Below are 7,245 nucleotides of genomic sequence, written 5' to 3'. Positions count from 1 at the left end.
TGTCTTTGCCTTTGCCTCAAGAACACCTGCCTCACCCCCAGGTACTGAGGCCCCCGGTGCTTGGGGCTCTTTGAGGGGGTCTCCACAGGGACTCAGAAAGTAGGTTTGCATGTTTTCTAGGATCTTGGGGGAATGCAGAATGGAGTGGAAACACCACGGACCTCTGCACATGGGACCAGTACCAGATGGATCTGAACGCCCTCAGTAGTATCCTTAGCAGCAAAAGTGATACCAGCCCATACTACCATCAGTCGGTGGTAGATGAATGTCTGTCCTTCAGCCAAAAAGGAGGAAAACACAGACACCCTCGATAACACGGATGAACCTTAAAAGGCCCTGATATTGCGGGGTTCCATTGACACAAAATGTTTGGGGAAGGCAGATGCGTGGGGATAGATTAATGGCTGCTGGTGGGGAGTGTGGCAGTCAGCACACTAAAGCATCAACCTGGATGTGTCCAGAGAGGCAGTCATGATATGGCAGCTGTCGCTCAATAATGCAGTTATGGAAAGAGAAGAGGAAAGTGGGAAGCATGCTGACTCGTCCTTTCTGTGCGCCTGATCCCAGGCCTGGAGGTTGCTCTGAGCAGCCTCCAGCTTGGCAGCCTCCCTGCATCTCCTGAGGTGTGGGTTGGCCTTTCTGGTCTCCCAGCTGTTCCCATCAGCACATAAGCATGCAATTTCTCTTCGTCCCAACAGAACCCTGCTCTGCATCCACCTAACCCCCCTAAGCCTGTTAGGATTGTGGTGCTTTGTGCAGCAGGACTCCCCAAAAGAGCTGTGCATTTGCCCTGCACCTCTTTCTCCTCTGACCCCTGTGTCCACCCAGTGGCCTGTGATGTTTGTGTGGCTCAGTCACATCTGCCTGCTTGCCTCAGCTCAAGTGATGGGATGTTTGTACTTCCACGTGCTCAGGCCAGTGACCTGGGGGCTGCTGGCACCCCATGTACAACCCACTGGGGGACCCTTGCAGGCCAGCAGCTGGCCTCACACCTGTAGAGTCCACTTATCTCACAGCAGCCAGGAAGAAACTGTCAGTGCCACCCACTGCCCACATCTCCAGCTCTGCTGCCTCCCTCCAGCAGTCAGGCCTCCACAGAGCCCACTCTCCTACCTGGAAGGCTGCTCCCAGCCCACCCTCGCCAGCCTTGTAATCAGCCTCTTCATGCCCTCTCCTTAGGCAGCTCCACTTCATTCTGCAGTGCTCAGACTCCATCACACAAGGCTCATAATTTTTTTTTTTCTTTTTGCCCTTAAAACATACAGTCCATGAGAACTGGGGTCTTTATTTTGTTTCATGAGGTCAGGCACAGAGTACCTGCTCAATATTGAATGCTGAATAAATAGAATTAGCCCAAATGAATGTGTTGAGATCTAAAGGATATTGTAGAGGAACCAACCAGGACTTTAGAGATGAGGAAACCCAGCAGGACACACACAAACCCATCCAAGGCACGGCAGGACCACAACATGGAAAGGCAGTGATGAAAAGCAGTGGAAGAGAAAACTCATTATACAAATAGTTACAAAGATAAGAAAGGGAACAGCAGACTTCTTGGTCACAACACCATAAGCTTGAAGACAATGGCACGAAATTTTTCTTTTATTTTATTATTTATTTATTTGACAGACACAGCATGAGAGAGAACACAAGCAAGGGGAGTGGGAGAGGGAGAAGGAGATTTCCCACTGAGCAGGGAGCCGGATGCAGGGCTTAATCCCAAGACCCTGGGATCATGACCTGAGCCAAAGGGAGATGCTTAATGACTGAACCACTCAGGCACCCTTGGCATAAAATCTTTAACATACTAAAAGAAAAAACTAAAAAAATTGTCAACCTGGATTGTATATGCCTTGAATTATCCTTCCCAACCTGAATTAGATTGAAATAGAACACTTTCAGACCAAGAAAAGCTGAGTGAATTCATTGCCAGCAGGTCTGCATGGAAGCATAGAGTAAATTCTTTAAATGAGGAAAATGCTAGCAGATGCAAACTTAGATCTATAGAAGCAGTGAAGAGTGCTGTAATTGGCAAACATGGGTAAATATATCTATTTTGTTTTAAATTTCTTTTCTAAATCATTGGTTGCTGAAAGCATAAAAAGGTATTGCAAGGTACGGAATACAGAATGTCTGTAGAAGTAAATACGTGGCCACAGTGGGGTACAAAGGGCAGGAGAGAGGCAGTAAGTTTCTGATTCTTATCATATTTGAAGGCACTTGTGGTCAGTTAAAGAGGTATACTGAACTAGAGCAACTACAGACATACAGCTAAGAAGTCAATGGAGACAAAATAACTTTTAGTCTAAATTTAGATAGAAGGTAAAGACAGAAAAAATAACAGAAGACAAACCGGACAAATGGAAAAAGAGTAACAAATCCAGCAATAATAATCACGTTAAATATCAGTAGTCTAGACACTTGCTCAATTGAAAGGCAGTGATTGTCCAGTTGGATTAAAAAGACCCACATGTATGCTCTCTACAAGAAACAGACTTCAAATTTAAGACTTGGGTTGGAAGCAAAAGGATCAAGAAAGAACTAACATACAAACACTCAACGGGAGGGCCAGAGTGGCTGGGCCAGGACAAGGTGGACTTTATTTGACAGACAGAGATCACAAGTAGGCAGAGAGACAGGCAGAGAGAGAGAAGGAAGCAGGCTCTCCGCTAAGCAGAGATCCTGATGTGGGACTCGATCCCAGGACCCTGGGATCATGACCCGAGCCGAAGGCAGAGGCTTTAACCCACGGAGCCACCCAGACACCCCACCAGGTGGACTTTATAACAAGAGCTGTTACCAGGGAGGGTGTTTGTGCTTAGTAACAGATTCCAGATACATGAAGCAAAAGCCCATAGATGTAAAGAGGACATAGACAAATTCACTTGTAAACTTTTAAGTACAAGCAGGGAGATCAGTAAGGATAGCAGAGACTGGCTGCCCGTCACAAATTTGACTTGGCTTGCACTTGCAGGACACGCCCCCGACAGCAGGCAGATGTTCTCTTTAAGTGCACATGGAACACTTACCAAGGCAGACATAAAACAAACCTCTATAAATTTAAAAGGATTGAAACCATCTGGACAAGATTTTCTAACAATTACATGAAAACTTAATAACAAAAAATATCTGGGGACGCCTGAGTGGCTCAGTTGGTTAAGCAGCTGCCTTCGGCTCAGGTCATGATTCCAGCGTCCTGGGATCGAGTCCTTGCTCGGCAGGGAGCCTGCTTCTCCCTCTGCCTCTGCCTGCCATTCTGTCTGCCTGTGCTTGCTCTCTCCCCTTCTCTCTCTCTGATAAATAAAATCTTTAAAAAAAAATATCTGGAAAGTCTGCAAGTATTTGAAAATTATCTAACAGGCTTCTGTAACCTGTGGGTCAAAGAGAAAAAAAATCATAATGGAAATTATAAAATAGTTTGAACTGCATGAAAATGAAAACAACATTAAAATGTATGGGATGTTTATATTAGAAAGGAAAGGCCCCAAAGCAGTAATCTAATATTCCCCTTAAGAAGCTAGAAAAAGGACAATTAAACCTAAAATAAGCAGGAAGAGGAAAACACTAAAGAACAGAAATCAGGTACACAGAGAACAGGCAAACAATAGGGGAAAAAATCAAAGACCAAAAGGTGGTTCTTTGAAATGATCCATAAAATTGATAAGCCTCTAAGTAGACTTCAAGAGAAAAGAAACAAATGACCAGTTTCAGGAATGAGAGGGGCCATCACTACAGAACCTACAGATGTTAAAAAAAACAAAACAAACAATAGAGTATGTTGCTCAGCCAAGTACTAGCAAGTCAGATCCAGCACCACATTAAGACCCACACCACGAGCACCAGAGGTTTATCTCAGGAACTGAAATTCAACTGCTCAAAGCTAATCTAGTTCTCTGTGTCACCCTTATCAGAACAAAGGAGAAGAGCCTTATGGTAATTTCATTAGATGAAGAAAAGAACATTTGACAAAATTCAACATGCCCTCATAATGGTAACTCAGGAAGGAGGAGTGAACTTCCTCAACCTGATAATTGCACCTTGTGAAAACCTAGAGCAGACGTGGTTCTTCATGATGGGAGAGGATGCTTTCCTGAGATCAGAACAAGACCAGGACTCTGTTCTTACCCTCCTAGTTCACACTGTCCTGGAGGATTTACCCATACAATAAGGGGAGAAAAAGAAATGCCAGGCATAGAGATTGCACAAGAACAGGCAAATGGTCTTTATTTGTAGAGATTACAATGGGTACACAGAAAATGCTTCATAACATATCAAAAAACTACCAGAACAAATGAGCTTAGGAGGGTCATAGGATACAAGATCAATATACGAAATCAGTGACATGTCTGTATGTTACCACTCTAGAATGGTTGGGAAGTCAAATTTAAAAATCTCACCGACAATAGCAGTAAAATGATGAGAACTGTAATGCAGGTGAGGTCTGGATACAGAGAACACCGTATTCACAGGCTGGTGGCCTCAATATAGTCATGATTTTTAAGTCCCTGCTGTGGGCTGAACTGCCCTCCTCACCCAAACTCATGTTGAAGCCCTGCCCCCCCCCCCGGTGCTGACTATATTTGGAGGCAAAAGTTCACAGAAGTTATGAGATGGGTCCTCATCCAACAGGACCAGTGTCCTCACAGTAGGCAGGGCTGTCTTTCCATGCACACAAAGGGAAGGCCGTCTGTGAGCCAGGAAGATTGACTCTGGCAACTGGATTGACTCTGGTGTTCAAAACTGTAAGAAAATGTTTTTCTGTTGTTCAAGCACCCCAGTCTGTGGTGTTGTTAGGGCAACCTGAACAGACTAAGGCAGTTCCCAGACTGATCTAAAGATTCAACGCTATTCTAGTTAAAATCCCAGCAGGCTTTGTTTAGAGTACTCTTATAAGCTGATTCCAAGACTTAGGTGGAAATGCAGTCAAAACAATTTTGAAAAAGTAGAAACTACATAGAACAAAAGGGGCTCATTTGTACTTTAAAGCTGCAGTGATCCAGATGCTGGGTGTTGGGGTGAGGACAACCCTAAGGCAACTACGCAGAGGAGAACATCCAGAAATAAACCGAGAGAACAACAGCCTGGGGACTTCGCATTATCTTATGGAGACAAAAAAGCCTTCAACATATGATGTTCAATATATGATGTTGTAACGACTAGATGAACACATGGGGGTAAATGGTCCTTAGCCTCTTCCTCACTCCATACACAAGTTCATTGCAATGGGTTACAAACCTAAAAAGCTAAAACAATCTTCTAGAATACAGGGGAGAATATGGTTGGGACCTAAGAATGGGCAAATTTGGGGCACCTGGGTGGCTCAGTGGATTAAGCCGCTGCCTTCGGCTCAGGTCATGATCTCAGGGTCCTGGATCGAGTCCCGCATCGGGCTCTCTGCTCGGCGGGGAACCTGCTTCCCTCTCTCTCTCTCTGCCTGCCTCTCTGTCTACTTGTGATTTCTCTCTGTCAAATAAATACATAAAATCTTAAAAAAAAAATGGGCAAATTTTCTCAGAACAGAAGTTATGAGCCACAAAAGAAAAAGTTAACTGAACTTTACTAAACGTAAAACCTCTGGTGGTCAAATAACAGGCAACCAAGTGCAAATACATGTATCAGACAAAGGATCTGTGCCCCCAATATGGAATGCATTCCTACAAAGAAAAAAAAAGGGTTATCCAATAAAGAATGGGCAGAAGACTTAAACAGATACAGGACTAACAGCCACTCACCACATCGGCAGGAGCTCAGCATCTGCAGCCATCAGGGAAATAAATGCACATAAGCCCACAGGGATTACTCACCTGAGCCACTAACGGGAAGAATGACGCCACCAAACACTGCCAAACTTGATGCGGACAAACTTGAACGCCCCCATACTGCCAACAGACATGTACAACCGTTACTGGCACTTTGGGAAAAGCCTTGGCAGTTGTGAAATTAAAGGTACAGCACTGGCATGACTCCTTCTACTTCCAGACATTGACTTAAGGGAAATGAAAACAATGTCCACGAAGAACTGTTCCTGCCATATTCACGGCAGCTTGACTTATAGTAACTAGAAGCTGGACACAATGTCCACCGAGAGAACACGCAGCTTGTGGTGCACGTGGAGTGGACTACTGCTCAGCGGTGGAGGAGGGCCACAGACACACTCAGCCATGTGGATGCACCTGAGGCATCTGCTGAACCAAGTCAGGCACAAAGGACCACATGGCCTGTGTTCTGATGTATCCGAGGGCAAGACTAACAGCAGCTGTGCTGATCAAGTCCCAGTGGTGACTGTGCAGCGGTGTGTGGCTGTCTGGGAAGACTCCCGGGCTTGCAGCTTATACCTGGTCCATTTATCAAAACTCATCACACTGTTTATGGAGAACCCGTGTGTTCCAATGGCTACGACTACTATGCTGGTTAAAGCCTACCACGAGCGAAGAGCTGTCAGCCACTGGCATGTCCTGGATCTAAGATGCGCAGGGCTGAGGCTGGCAAGAATGCAGAGCAGGCGGGGGTGGAGGAGGCGGGAAACGGGAGGCTTTAAGTGCTCTGGCCAGCTGACCGTCACTGTCATTGTCTATTGACCTCCACTCACAACGTGGGCGTCCAGCAAGTCACACGTGAATGCATTTGTGGCAGCTTCATCTGCAAACAGCTCAAACTTCTCCAGTGTAGCTAGGACCAATCGCTGTGTTCCACTCACCCTGTGGCTGCCCCCACCACTCTCCTGGCCGAGTAGCTCTCCCCATGTGTGTGGTCACCAGAATGGACTAGAAGGGACCCGGAGGGCAGGCGTGGGGTGTGTGGCTACACGCACATGCACACATACCAATGTCCTCACGACTTTGAGAAGGAAATGGGGGGGGGTGGCTCAGGTGATGACCAGAGGGAGGCCAGGGGGCCAGGGCGGCAGGGCTGGAGGGCATGGTGGGAAGGAGCTGCTGCTTCCCTGCATCCACCCTGTGCTCTGCTTGGGGGCTCAGCCACAGGTGCACCAGGTGCCCATGGGCAGCAAGAGGCCAACAGGCGCTGGCGAGTTGGGAAAACCCCACTCAGAGGGTCCAGCTGCACTCACTTCCACCAAAGCAGAGCACAGCATCCTCCAGCAGCTGCAGCAGGACTCTGGGATGGGGCCCGTGTGGGGACCCCAGGAGCCACCCTGTTGCGTGGCTGCAGACAAGGGGAGGCCTGGGGCAAGCAGACACAAGCGAGGGTGTCAGAACGCACAGCAGCTTCCACCTCACACAGACA

Source organism: Mustela putorius, unplaced genomic scaffold, assembly GCF_011764305.1.
Source record: "Mustela putorius furo isolate JIRA1106 unplaced genomic scaffold, ASM1176430v1.1 tig00000083_pilon_pilon_pilon, whole genome shotgun sequence".
Lineage (NCBI taxonomy): Eukaryota > Metazoa > Chordata > Mammalia > Carnivora > Mustelidae > Mustela > Mustela putorius.
This window is presented reverse-complemented; position numbering follows the sequence as displayed.